Genomic DNA, 14,719 nt, shown 5'->3' with positions numbered 1-14,719 from the left:
AGATGGAAAAATAAAATCTTTTATAGAGTAACTGATATTTTGGGGAAAAATTTCGAGGCCGAAGTTTTTCCTCAGGTTTGAAAGTAATATTTTCTAAAATATTCTAAAATGTCTCTCATTTGAAAATATGTATTTATGTATTAAATTCCCATTGAAACAATATATCTAAACAATATATATTCCAACATGAATATGTTGGAAAAATTCAGAATTAAAGTGGTGGTCACATTTCATTCCAACCACTTATTTTTTCATGTTTTGATAACCATATATTGCTCAAAGGGGAGACACAAATTAAAAAGTGTGATAACTGTAACAGGTAATGAATCCTAATTATAGCTACCCTGCTGAAACAGGAAGATCTTAGATTCAGTTGCTTTTCGTCTTTTTATATCCTTAATTTAAACTTATTCTTTTTTTAATTTTCATTCTCTTGAACTGTGTAATGGTCAGCAGTGGATGGGTGGATACAGAGAGTACTAAGCCACAGGAAAATCTGTGGATTATACTTGTAATTAAATATTTATATTTCCAGAAAAAAATGTGAACTAAATTTTTAGCTATTCTTTGTTCTGTTACTTAGTGACTTGTGAACGTTTAACTTTTCCAGAATCAGATTTACTTACTCATTTTTGAACTCTGTTACCTTTAGCAGTTCCATTTTCCTATTTTCCCCATCATACAAGGCTACCAAGTCTGCTCAGGCCATCTCTTCCATTTCCTTGTTTCTTATACTTGGTCTTGTTAAACCTCATGGGATACCTGTGGGCCCATTTCTCAAGCTTTTCCAGATCCCTCTGGATTGCTTTCTGTTCTTCAGGTGTGAATGCATCATTAGTGTCATTTAGGATATAGCATGCTTTAATGTTTTATATTACACTTTTATAAAATATCATGCTGAAATGCATGTGAAGACTATTGACTCACAGCTCACTGGGTTGGTTTTTTTTTTTTTCCCATGGGCAATTGCAAGTAAGGCCATGTACATCTTTTGTGATCTTAAAGTATCTATGATCTAATACATTTTATATATGTGTACTGTAGATACTACACTTAAAATAAATGTAGAATAAAATCTTACAAATTTCAGTTAAACTAAAGCAAATTTTAAAATAAACAATCTATAGATCCACTATGCCTGGCTATCACAGAAATCTCATTAATGAGATAGAGCTTCCCTGCCAGTCAGAAACTGGTGAATGAATAGAAGGAAAGGTACTGCCCGGTGAAAGCATGGTGTGCTAATAAATATTCAGTGAAAACAAAGCTGTGTATTGAAGTAATGTCTCCACTACTTCTTTGGAATTCTATTTAATCCTTATAAATTTGGACTATGCATAAAGGCTAAACATTGACAATTTATGAAGTTAGTTGGCAAAAACAGTTACTATAATGATATTCAAAAGGAATGTGGTAGAACAGTGGCAGTAATAGTTTATGTGATATGTACCATCAAATCAACATCAGGGTCAGGATTCTTGGATCACAATAAAGACAAATCTCTTTAACTGTTTACTGGTTTAAAATATTTGGGTTTTATGCAAGTACATTTCAATTTTTTTCTTTTATCTTCATTTCTCATTCACAGATATGAGCTATCAGAAAGAAATTGAAATACTTTGTACAGATATGTGGATAAACTTTCACAGTTATTTAACATTCATAATTATGAGATTACTGTTTATTGGTCAGAGGTCTCTGTGACTAAATAATTAAGTCACTAATATCTTTTGCTTTTCAGAGCTATGAAATCTAAGGACATTATCAAGGTGGGAAAATTTCTCAAATAAATTAAAAGAAAATTATAGAAAAAACCCAATGCCTTCTGTTTTCTAATAGAAGAACCATAGGAGGGACTGCTATGACATTGTCTGATCCTGTGAGGGAATGTGGCCCTTCAGTGTTAAAAGGAAGGTACTACCTTTAACTACCCATGTCTGTTAGTCACTGTCATCAGTAAGGTAAGATGAAGTCTTCTATTATGTCCTCATATTGTCGCTAAAATGAAAATACAAAAGCAAAATTACTTTGCCAAGGGACATTCTGTTTGCAAATACTGCAAAATGCTTTGGGTATTCTGGATGTCTGCAGTAGTGGAGCCAAGCACACTCCATGAGTGACATGATTACTGTATGTTCCCTACTGCACAGCTAAAACATCTTGAGATGCTTATGCCAAGGATCTTGAAGTGGTTAAGTAGAGCTGCTTCAAGTTCTTTCTTTGATGCTGATTGCACCATCTGTTTACTCATTCCTGTCTGTTGTTTACTATGGGAGTCACCTCCTAAGCTAAAATACCTCACCATCATTATGCTCTGAGACAAATTTTGTAGGAAGAGATAGTAGCTGACAAATTGATAGAATTGGAAAAAAGTTTTCAGAAACAGCCTTTGTTTAGGTCTTAAATAGAAACAGCAATTTCACAATCTAACAATGTGTCAAGAACAATTTTTCTGTGGTTAGCTTGATTGTGCTCATCAGTTAGACAATTTGAGTAAAAAGTTAGGTAGCAGCTACAGACCAGGGACCATTTTAGAATGGAAAAAATAATAATGCTATTAGTTTCTGTATGACAAGAAAGAGAGATCAGCTGTCCTGTGGAAGAAATGAGTAAGGAGGAAAGTCTAAAACTGTGAAACAAGCATTTCTAATTACTTATTTTTTTCTCCTCTAAAATCCAATTGAGCTATGAATTTCAATTATCAGGACTGTTAGGAGATGTTCTATTGAACTTCATTCAAGATCAGTACTGAGAAGTGAAACCTTAGATTTTTTGTGGAAGTCAATCTGCCATTGATAACTAGGCATCAATACCCCTTATTACTTTTTTTTTCAGTTCATCTGCATATTTAATGGTTATAGACTTTAATCTTCAACAAAATTATTCAATGCACTGTGTTGCATTTTCTGTCTTCATACATACAGATTCTGAAAATGATGCTCGTTGGATCAGGAGTTGTTTGAGTGTTAGGAGAAAACCTTGTTCCAAGACAGGATCTCATTTCATGAATATTATCTCTGATTTCTTTGGGAGGAAATAAATTAAAGCATGCAGCATACAACAATTTAAGTCTAGCAAAAAATGTAATTTTTTTTAGAACTTCTGTCAGTTTACAGGAAGATTATAATATCTTTTGGGATCTTACAATACAGAGAGACCTCTTATGAACAAAACTACTTTTTAGGCTTTTTAGACATCTGAGATAAATGAGCCCTAAATCTGGGATATGCCATTAACACTGTAGTCAGAGCAGTAACATACAAATTACTACTTACAACATTGACAGACCAATACCAGAACCCCCCAAAAAAGTCTTAATATGTAGCTACACTTAGATATCAGTACCTTTCATTTGATAATAATACTCAACCAAATAACCCTTTTAGTTTAATTGTGCTTTAGTAGTTAAAACTAAGCTCCCGGTCCTTGATAACAGTGTAGTGCCTTTGTTTTTTGCAAAATTGATGCCAATAGCAACTTTTACATGAGTTAACTGCCAATTAGCTATGACATCTTTTGAGAAAGAAACTTTAAGAATTTTGCAATTGTACCGATCATGTTAGGTCAAGTCTTATGACATTTTTTGCTAATCATACTTGTGTTTTTCAAGTTTTAAAAGATTTAAACAAAGTAACACAAAACCTTTTGCCTCTTGAAATATGGTTACTTTGGATAAACAGTAAGCCAAAAACATTGGTTGCCGCCTTTTCAAACCAAATGGAGGGGTTAAGTTTTGGGTTTGAAGAATATATAAAAATTAAAATCTAAAATATCAAAAATACTAATACTAATTCAATGATAATATAACCAAGGCATTTCATTAAAGAGAGGGGGAGAATACAGCTCTATGTTGGGGGGGGGGTGGTGTTTAAGTAAAAAAAAATTAACCAAAGCAATTTTTTTTCTATGACAATTTGGGGGTGTTAATTTTCCAATTGATGAAATTGTTCATCAAGGTAGTAATTTCCTAAAACAAATAATAAATCTGCAGTTCAGATTTCTAGAAAACACTTTTCTTATCAAAGATTTTGCTAAATGTCAGTACATCAATCACTAGTTTTAATTTTTTTTCTCGCTGCTCGCAAATATCCAAACATGTTCAGAAAATAAGTACTTAATTTTTTCTAATAACTTCTACAAACAGTTTCAATTTAAATGATCTCATTAGTGAATTTATCTAATTATTTAGGGAATACAATTTTCATTTAAGTATAGTGGCATTAGTAGTTTTTTGTTGTATTAATTTTGCTTTTTCCTTTCACTAAATGTATTTCAGCAAGTTAAACTGAAAGCCTGCATTCCTGAAAACAGTAAATAAAGTTACATTGATGTTTTGGTTTAGATCAAGACTATAATTTTGAAGTGAATCTCCTAATTATTGTCACTTATCACACATACACTTAGATTCATATCACAGGCTGGTTTCAAAGTGTCAGCTGTTTACATTCTGGATGAAAATGAGGTTAAACATAGAAAATAAATACTTGTAGTGTTCTCTAACAGCTAAAATAGCTTCAATACAGGGTTCCTATCCAGAGTAAAAACTTCTATAGTGTGGACACTGGATCTTCAGTATTTACTGTTTCAGTCTGAAGTGTATCATCCACTGACACGCACTACTCACGAGTGTAGACGCATTAAATAATCCAGGGAGAAAAACGGCAGAGAAAGAACAGAATGTACACTCTGTGCATAATTAGTTCAGATGGAAATAACTTTAAAATCCTTAATGTTGCAAAGCAAGCAAAAGAAAAGGAATCCTCATTTGGCAGCTTTTAAAAGGATCTGGGACCACTGCATTCCATCATCTGACCTTGAACGTATTTGGAATAATGATTTTGAAAGATATGGTTGCTTATTCTGTCCTGCAGAAGAGGCAGGCTTTACTTTTGACCTGTATATTTGTTAAGAAAATCATGTTCTAGTTCCTTGTTCATCATATTTAAACACCTTCCAGATTAACTGTACAAGTTCCTTCGCCTTTTGCAATCATGTCGTTCAACAATGGAAAATTATTTCTTAGGTGTTTCTATTATTTCTTTCTTTCTTTCTCTTTCTCTTTCTTTTCCTTTCTTCCTTTCTTCCTTTTTTTTTTCCTCCCCATACAGATTATTAGCATATTTAGTACCTTTCATGGATTACATTCTGTTTGAATCACAAAACAGTAAACAGAGTTCAATTTCAAATGTAAAAAAAACCCAAACAATATCCCCAAAAAAGTACATCATGTAGGGCAAAGAAAAACAAACAAGATCTATATGTATTCTATTCATATCTAGGCTTTAACTGTTCAAATTTTAGTAAGTTCCAGTCATCCCAGTTATTGATATTTCCTGGAGAAAAAAAAAAAGATAAACAGATTGTACTTCTGTAATATGCTTTCTGTGTTTGTCTGCTTGAGATTCATATCCATCTCTTGTTATCAGCCTGAGCAAAATCTTTTCCTTCTGAAGAAACCTGTAGTGATTTTTGCATTACTCTCTTGCCCAGAAGTGGGACTCTCAAAGAAAGAGATTATCTTCTCTGATAATTCTCTTTGTCTTTAAGCATTATTATTTCTGTCTTCTTGTTTGCCTTCTATTTTGTCTAATCACAGTGTTTTATTTATGTGTATACAGCCATTCCACATAATAATAATAAATAATAATAATAATAATAATAATAATAATAATAATAATCAGGTAAACTGTAGGTGATGTGTGTATTGAAACAGAATGCCTCCTTCCCTTTGTTTTCATATAGTCTTATTCCTTACGTTGGGGCTGAATAGAAATTTCAGTAATTGGAAAAATTTTCTACTATTAGATGATAGGAGTGAAGAAGTACTTAAACTGTTCCTGTGAAAGATATAAAGCACAAATAAATATTCTAACCTGCAGGATTCCAACTTCAGGAATAGCTGAAATCAGCAGGTAAAGGATGCCCAGGGTAATGTTGCAGACTAAGCAGTGATATATCCCCTTTTGTGACCCTTGGGAACAGTGTTTTAGCAACAGAATGGCAATATCTGTACAACTAAAATATTTTCTTTTATTATTGTTCTCTCATTTCTCAGGTTCCAAATATTCGTCTCCTTCTAGAGCAGCCACACTAAGGCACTTTAGCAGGTAACTATGTATAAATAGTTGAGTTACCCCTCTGAAGACTACTGATGTATTTAAAATTAGACTCCTGCTGAAGAAACCTGTTGAATTAGGACCTAAGTGATTGCACATGCAAATTGTAATTGATATCAGCAATAATGATAGGAATCTGTCTTGGCAGCCAGCTGGATTGTCTATGCCTGAAAGCTCCTTCTGATTATCATACGCATTTTATAAATACAGACAAGGACAGTTACATGTTTTGGACATGACAACAAAACTTTGAGTAAGAAACATTGACTCCAGAATTGTTGTGCCCTAAATTTCTATTTTGAAAAATATGTCCATTAGTACAGCTGTTGATTATAAAGGGAAGTTACAAATATTTCCTGGGTTTCAACAAATGACTGTGCATTAAAATAAACTATCGCATGCATAAAATGAAATATTATTGCCAAAAACCAAAGGGTCTAAACTCAAAGGATTTTAAACAGATTTCAAAGACTGAGTTGAAGTAGAAAAGAAACATAGGGGAGTATCTGAGCTGGCAGAGAAAATGCTTGCAATTAAGTAATTTTAGAAGAAAGAACCTGAAAAACTCATCTCAACTCCTATAAAATTACATATTTCATGTTGTTACCTTGCTGAGATGAGGAATGTTTGGATGGTGCATAGAGGTAGGAGGTATGGAACAATTTACAAACACGTGCTGCCTTCAAATTATAGCACTCTCCTTCTAAGTAATTATTTGCACATTGTCTCTGTCACTATTGATTACACTAAATACATTATTAAAAGACTATTTTTTGGCAAGGAGAAGAACATGACTCAGTAGATAAGATTTTCATCTTTAGAAACAGACAATAATTTGTGTGAGCATTTGGAAATGAAAATTAATTTGTTGGACTTTTGTTCGAATTTAACTATAGTGTAAAACCCCTACGCAGTTAAAGTGATTGGCTAGCAGTTTTTTGCAAAGACTCTAAGGTAATAATGTAAATAAAAAGTACAGAAATACATGGCATACAGATTAACTGTATATTTCCGAGAGATTAAGAAAAATGAAATTCTATTTACAGAACTAGTTATCTCCAAAGTTCATTTTTAAGCATAAGTTCTATTTTCTGTGCAATAATTTGTGCTTAGTTTAACATCTGACATGAATGCTCAGCCCTTTTCCCTATTACCCCACTAAACTTAACCTAAGTTATTTCATTAAATTTGATAAAACTAAGATTTCACATCTAGGAAATTAGAAACTATTTATTCAAGATGTCCACCAGGATTGTGGTAGCTAGGTGCATTTTAGGTTTAAAAAAGAAGATAATATTCTTCAGTTGTGTTCATCACATCACTGACTCTTGTTTTCAATATGAAACAAAGCCAGTTTTGAAGACCATTATTTTGGTTGGAGGGATCAATTACCTACAGAGCTTGTAAAGCTCCTGAATCAATGAAAATTTGGTACTAATCTTGTGCATTGCATATAGGTAGTATATCACATCACATTACATTTAGGTAGTACATCACATTAAAAATGCATGCACACATTGTTTCCTATAAATAATATTCCTCCAATGTTGAGAAAAGTAATCCACACCTTTAGAAATATTATTTTTTAAAAAGACCAGTGATATGAACTCAAACTTCACTCCTCTAAAAAAGTATTCATTTTTTTTATTAAGTTTTGTCATACTACAAGTACATACTAGCAAAAATTGATACCTGTGGGTGTTTATACTCTCTGGTGCATTTGGTTTTCTGAATGCTTACGTACAAATTCTGTCCCTGTGCATAAACTCCAGTCCGTGTTGACACCTGAATTGAGCATAACCACCTTTGTGCCTGTTGTCTTTGAAGAAGGTTCCTGGTTATACTAGGGAATTTCCATGGATCACTCAACAGGTTTTAGATTGTTAGGCAGATATACCCTAAGATGTAGACACTGCCATGAAATTCAGAGATTCTTGAAATTCCTATATGTGCAGCTTAACTTCTGCGAAAGACATATTTACCATTAATGGAACCTGGTCTTTTGTCCTAGAAAGAATGCACTTTGGGAGAGGTAGATAATATAAATACACTTCAGCCACTGCTTCCTTTGGGCTTCCCACTCATTTAAGTGACGTTAGTTCCAAGTTATTCTTCTATCTATTTCTGAGAGAATAAGTCCTTGAAACTGTCCTCCAAGACTGAACAATTGCAACACAGTAATACTGTAACAAAGTTGATCAGACAAACTCCAAGGAATATCAGAAAGAGACAAATATTTGGAAGGGAAATATTTACCAGAAACATACTGTTAGATGCTTTTAAAAACTAAACACTGTACAGTGTGATAGAGCTCATCTGTCTGCTGATTTTAAATTGTGTACTTTTATATCACATTGAAATTGAAATCCAAATTATTTTTTCAGCTTCTTGGCAATTTATTATTTGAATCAACCATTACTTTAAGATACATTTTACATGAAATTTTCACTTTTATTTATTTTTCTGTGCTAGCACTAAAAAAAAAGATAAAATATCTGTTGACCAGTTGTTATGAAAAAACATCATATTTTATATGGAGAAATAAAGATAAAATGATGCACCATGTTTACCATTATAGAAGACTACCTGGAAGATGGAAAAATTATATTTTGCTATGGTCATCTCAATTCATATTATTTGTTGTTAACTCTCAGTAGCACAAGTATTAGCAAGTTAGAATTTAATGATAAATACATATTTACAGCTGAACATTTGTTAAATGAAACACCATTTCTTAGTAATTTCCAAACACATTTTTAATATTTATTGTTCATCAATATTTGCTAAGTAATTTAATTTTCTTAATTAGTATGGCTCACATTAAACAACCGGAACTAGCATACACGTGAAAGAATAAAACAAATCTGTTTTAGAGTTGTTCTCTAATGGTAATTAACAAGTAATTTATTAAATTTCTTCTTCACGTATGTTTTCTCTAGATGAAGAAAATGGATTGCAGTGAACAGCAAGGGAAGTTACCTGATTCTGAGTTGATTAACAATTTAATCACATATATATTGTCTGCACTTGTTTATAAAACAGGTAATGGTCAAAGCAACTAACCTTTAACCCTTATCTGTCCTTGATTAGAAATATCAGATCTATCCCAAGACCTGGGCATCTGACTGTGACAGAAACAAATACTGTAGGAGAATGTAATTGATCAAAACTGAAATCTCACCTAAAGACATGTCAACTGCTTTGGACTGACTAAAGCTGATTTGTAGTATTTCCTCAAGAGATCTCTACACTACCTTATTGTTCTTGACTAAATCTCTGGAGAATGCAACACAGTTTTTCAGTTTAGGTACATATTCGTATCTATTCTCCTGGAATAATATTTTGTAGCATTTCCAAATGTCACCAAAATGTGTTAAAGTTTCCATTCTGCACACACAAAGCCTGGTCTTCCTAAAATTTCTTTACAAATGCTTCAAGTTTTCATCAGTTCTGTGTAGAATGCACATTTTCTTCCCTATTTTGATTAAAAAATATTAAGACCCTGACTCTTCGCAGTTGTTTCTTCATTGCTATTGTCAGGATCTTCAAAAGTCTCTGTACCAAACAAGCGCAGCTCAAAAAACCCATATTGTTTTCATCATCATCACGGCTAGGCTTCATGAATGAAGATTTGGGGAGGGCTCTACCCACGTTTGTTACAAGTGCTTTGGTGGCTAAAAAGGCCAATATGAGATAGACACGTCCGGTTGCAAAAGGCACAGCAGAAAGACTCCTTAGGTGGTATATTCTGCAAGACACGATTCTTTCTGAGTTGCCTTTTCTCCTCGAGAGTGATCCTGTGTGCTTTCTCAAAGGCATCAGCAGCGTTATAGATGGTGTGTCTCCAGACCTCCCGGTTGGAGGCCAGAGTAGACCAGTTATGATGGTCAATATGGCCAAGGCTGAGATGTTGTTTCAGGGAGTCCTTGAATCTTCTCTTCGGGGCTCCTCTCTTGCGGCAGCCGGTGGCAAGTTCTCCATAAAGCAAGATTGTTTTAATGCCTCACTGAAATGACTACTCTGTTCCTGTGACCTACTACCAGGAATGACTATCATAGTGTTTATCTCATAAAAGCTAACTGCTTAAATGTCTTACTTTAATAGAATGAAGGGCTAATTCTGTCCACACTCCATGTAATTCAAAATCACTTTGATAATCTGTTGCAAAGGAGATCCAAAGGCTAAAAAGCAATAAATCTACATTATTACATCTCAATTAATAAGATATTTATTAATGTCCATGTTAGTTATATTTAGTTACAATGACTTTTCCGGTATGCTAGAAGTCAAGAGACAGTGTGTGATAAAAATATAAGATATAAAATTTAAAATATCATGCAGTATAAAAAGTCTGTTTACTCTGATATATTTGAATCTGATGGTAGCCGGTAACACTAAAGGAAGATTATATGCACATCACAAGTGCAGTAGCGTGCTTTGGGTTTTTTTATATTTGCTCTTTCAGTTTAAAGAATTTGAGTTTAGAGATTTTTTTTTGGACTCATGAATTATAATGTTTAACACCTGTCAATACACTTGTATTTTCTAAAATTGCCTAGCAACTTTTTGAATGCAAGACTGCTTCTGGCAACCATTACATCCTGCAACAATGTTTTATATTATTTAGTTATATATGGTATTCCATTTAATTTAATTAAATTTGTTACCATTTTTTAAATTCCTCTAATTGCATGTTAATTTATTTGGCTAATTGACTGTTCTTCTTACCATTAAGATTTTCAGTTAAATCTCCTTAGTAATTCTAAGATCTTTTTCTGGGAAAGTAATAGATAATTTCAAGGGCACAATTTTATACTGATTTTTTAGGGTTGCTTTTTCACTTTTGAATTACTTTGCAGCTATTAATATTGAATTTTATTTGCCAGCTTACTGCCCATCACGAGATGCTCCTGCAGCTTTTCACAATCTGTTTTCTTTTTCACTATCCTGTATTACCTTGTATACATGTCAAAGTCTATCACCTCATTAATTTTGCCTTTTTCTAGATAACTTACGAATATGATGAATGTCAGTTCTGTTAGTAGGTCCTGTATTTTCATCAGTTCTTGAAATTTCTTATAATGCACTTCCAGGCCTTATGGCAGAAAAGAATGGTGTTTGTTAAGCATTTCATTTGGAACATCAATTTATCTGCAGCAACAACAACAAAAAAAATTCTCCAGGAAATACATATATCATGCTTTTAGTTAGTGTTGGCAGTACATGCCTTACTTACATATTGAAAGTGTAGTTCAGTGTCTAAAATATCTCTTTTGTAAGCTCCAAAAATAATCCCATAAAGGTATCAAATACCTTAACTTAAAAAGTATGCTATGGTATATATGTGTCAATAAATTACAAAAATGATTTCCTAATGTCTAACTGTAGAATACTTTTATAGTTAGTGGAATATGATAAGATGCTATTTTTATTGGCCATCTATCCTTTCCTAGACATCTATCTTAAAATAAAGTGAATCTCCTGCTTGATTGGCTAGTTCTCATTAGTTATATTGAGAATACATGTTCTTCAGCTTGGAAAAGGTTGTAGCTTGAAGATGGTTGAAGAAAGAATTCTGTCATTTTTATTTCAGTTAAAATTAATGCTAAAGCCTTCTTACTCAATTAATTGTTTACCAGTGTTGTGAAGAATATATACCCACAAGCCAGGGAATAAGAACTCTTTTGATCTACAAGGCATAAAAAAACTTGTGGGCATGAAACAAGCAAAGTAAGGTTTTGTACAAACCCAAATGGATGGAACGAGTCAAGATGAAGAGAATTGCGACACCGGGAAAGAAAGAGAGCAATCTTGTCATCTTTTTTATGTGATATATAGCAGTCTGCACATAAATCGAGTGGGAGGACTCCCACATAAGTGTGTTTTAATGTTGAAGTGTACAAATTTCTTATGGTACCTTTGTATCATTACCTTCCACTAATAGGTAATTTAGAGAACCAGTTGCAACTCCCACGGATGCGAAATATATGGGAAATACAGAAAAAGAAAATTACTTTCAAAATATATAGTACAAGGAATATGAAATACAAAAGTTAAATTAACTGTAGAAAAGGTGATTGTATGTAGACAATATTTGCACTGTCTCAGTTTTTGCCTGCCTGTAGAATAATGATGTTACATTTACATGGAATAGGAAGTAAAAAAGTTACTATTTACAGGTCTCTCCTGCTTTTCATACTTATGTTAATCTTTGTGACACATAAGGTCTTAGAACTACAAACACTTCGAGATTTGATATTCACGTAGAAAATCAAATGTTTGATATCCTGACCATATGTCACTTCAACAGTCATGACTGCAGATGGAATTTTTTAAAAATAAACTACGCTGAAAATGTTCCCTGGTGCTATTAATTATTAATTATTTACCTAATTCTGATTATGATCTGTGGAGATTTTGAGAAATTGGCACTTGTGATGTCTTTCCTCTGATCAAGAAGAGTTAATTTGTCTTTTTTTTTGAAAAGGATCCAGAATGGAATAAAGAATTTAGCCATATAACCTGGAGGACAGTTAGTGGAAATATTGATCTGAAGAGTATGACTTCTGGATACATATTTTCTTCTCTTTGTCTTCTGTATGGAGATAAGGGTTATTTTGTCTGCATTTATGTCCATGCAGTGACACGTGCAGCATTAGGTTATGTGATTACAGACTTGTGTCTACTCACACTAATGTGAGTCCCCTCTCTGAACTGCCAGAGCTGCCCTAGGGCCCCTCAGCACCAGGGGCCAGGGGACATCCTGCACCAGAATTTATCTTTCTGTGGCACCTCACAATGTAAGGAAAGACACTGTCCACTGGTCTGTATGTAACCTGGTACGTAATCTGCCATGGGAAGAGTATTCTGGAACTAGAGATATGGATATATACTGTCTAGTCTGCATACACATTTACATATGGAGATCTAGCAACTAGACTACTAGCTGAGACCATAGGTCACAGGGCCCCTTGTATCTGGGTAGCAACACCTGGAGAGAAATCGGAATGCATATGAACTGTGTGGGTGTATATGTGCATATAGACACTAGTGGGTATCAAGGCGGCCTATCTGGCAAGTAAAATAAGAATCTTGGGAGCCAGGTATCAAAAGTCAGCCATAAATTCTTGGCTACTGAAGACACTAGCATGTCCAAGCCAGCTACTAAGGAGATTAGCCTGTATAGCACGCTAACTGGAAGATCCATTTGCATGTGTCCATTTGGGCATTAGAAAATTGGACTCCAGACAATTCAGAAGTTAAACTATTAGATAGACTAAGTGTATAAGACCAACTGCAGGAGAGATCCATGTAAAACATATACATATACATATTTTCCATTAATGGGTATTCATCCTGAGCACCATAAAAAAGTGAACAAGGTCAGGCCATTACTGCTGCTTGTGTTTGTCTAAATGCTGTGCGTTCCATCTGTGTTGGTCTGTGCGGCCAGACATGTATACACAAACATGTATTCTGAGCATATGTGCATTGTGTCTGCTAGGGTTCCATGCTCAGCTTCGTTACTCATTAATAACAGCACCTCAGGACATGGGGCTGCTGCAGGTTTGTGTGTATTGAGCTACTGCATTCTGCAACACCTAGCAGTAGGCATGGCAGAAAAAAAATTGATAAATAATTGTTAAATAAATGCATATAAAATAGTAATAGATTTCGACTAAAATTTCTGTTACAAGAAATTTCTGTTCTCTTTATAGTCTGTTGCTGTGACTGTGCATCAGTGAGTGCAACATATTGTTCTTCCTCTTATCTGGTTGTAGCCTTCTGCAGGGTAATTTGTGCTATTGCGGAGTGAAATTATGCAACTTGAAGCACACCATTAACACTGTACAAGGTTTTCCAGATGTCCAGGTATCAAAATGGTTTGTACACAGTCCATGGACTTTACAAGCCAAATGTTATTAGTTGGCTGCAAAGAAGATAGAGATGGAGAGACCATGATCACGTCCTCCAGAAATATTTGTTCTTCCTTGTGAGAATGTAAGTCCATCCTGTCTATGACAGATGTAAATTGCAGTTATAACTGACTAAATTTATAGTTTCCTGAAGCAAATGTCTCATTAATTCATGTTTCTAACACAGATGGAAGATGCACACTTATTAGATGGAACAAAGACGCTTGCCTGGTAACAGCAAGATTCTGTATTTGGCATATATGTTTTTTCTGTTTCAGCTATTTATATTCATATATTACAGAAGGTAAAAATAGTGCTTGTGAGCATAAGATGAAGAGAACAGGGAAGAGAAAACAAATACCAGCGTGCCCCACAATGTGAAGCGGAAAACATCATGTTAGCATCAGACAAACAGTAGCCAAAGAGTAGATATTGGAATAGATGTGGTAACAAATGTCAGCAAGAGATGGCAGGTGTGTTGTCATTTCTTCTAGACTAGAAAAACATGCCAAATATTGCCCATATGCTATGATTAGGAATAATGAGAATGAAAAGTACTCATATTAAATGCTAGCATTAGGAACTAAAAAAAGAGGAGTGGGCTTTGACTTCCAAAGTAGTTATGGAGGAAACACAGTGCTGTTTAGCAAGGAGATTCAACCCACCTGAGATCTAAGCCATCCTTCA

At 33.9% G+C, this 14,719-nt stretch overlaps 1 long non-coding RNA gene across 2 annotated transcripts; it reads left to right on the top strand.

Annotated features, from left to right (window-relative positions):
• The first annotated feature begins 1,549 nt into the window (after positions 1 to 1,549).
• On the top strand, positions 1,550 to 9,622 carry LOC135410613 (uncharacterized). 2 transcript variants are annotated; one of them, XR_010428783.1, is made up of 3 exons: positions 1,550 to 1,961; positions 6,056 to 6,107; positions 9,056 to 9,622. It is a non-coding gene; the product is annotated as an uncharacterized LOC135410613 (long non-coding RNA). The 2 variants fall into 2 exon arrangements; XR_010428782.1 differs by lacking the exon at positions 1,550 to 1,961 and having other exon boundaries at positions 5,601 to 6,107.
• Positions 9,623 to 14,719: the final 5,097 nt, after the last annotated feature.

The sequence above is a fragment of the Pseudopipra pipra genome, chromosome 3 (assembly GCF_036250125.1).
Source record: "Pseudopipra pipra isolate bDixPip1 chromosome 3, bDixPip1.hap1, whole genome shotgun sequence".
Classification (NCBI taxonomy): Eukaryota; Metazoa; Chordata; class Aves; order Passeriformes; family Pipridae; genus Pseudopipra; species Pseudopipra pipra.
Note: the sequence above shows the minus strand (reverse complement) of the source record. Positions and strands in the feature narration are given on the sequence as shown.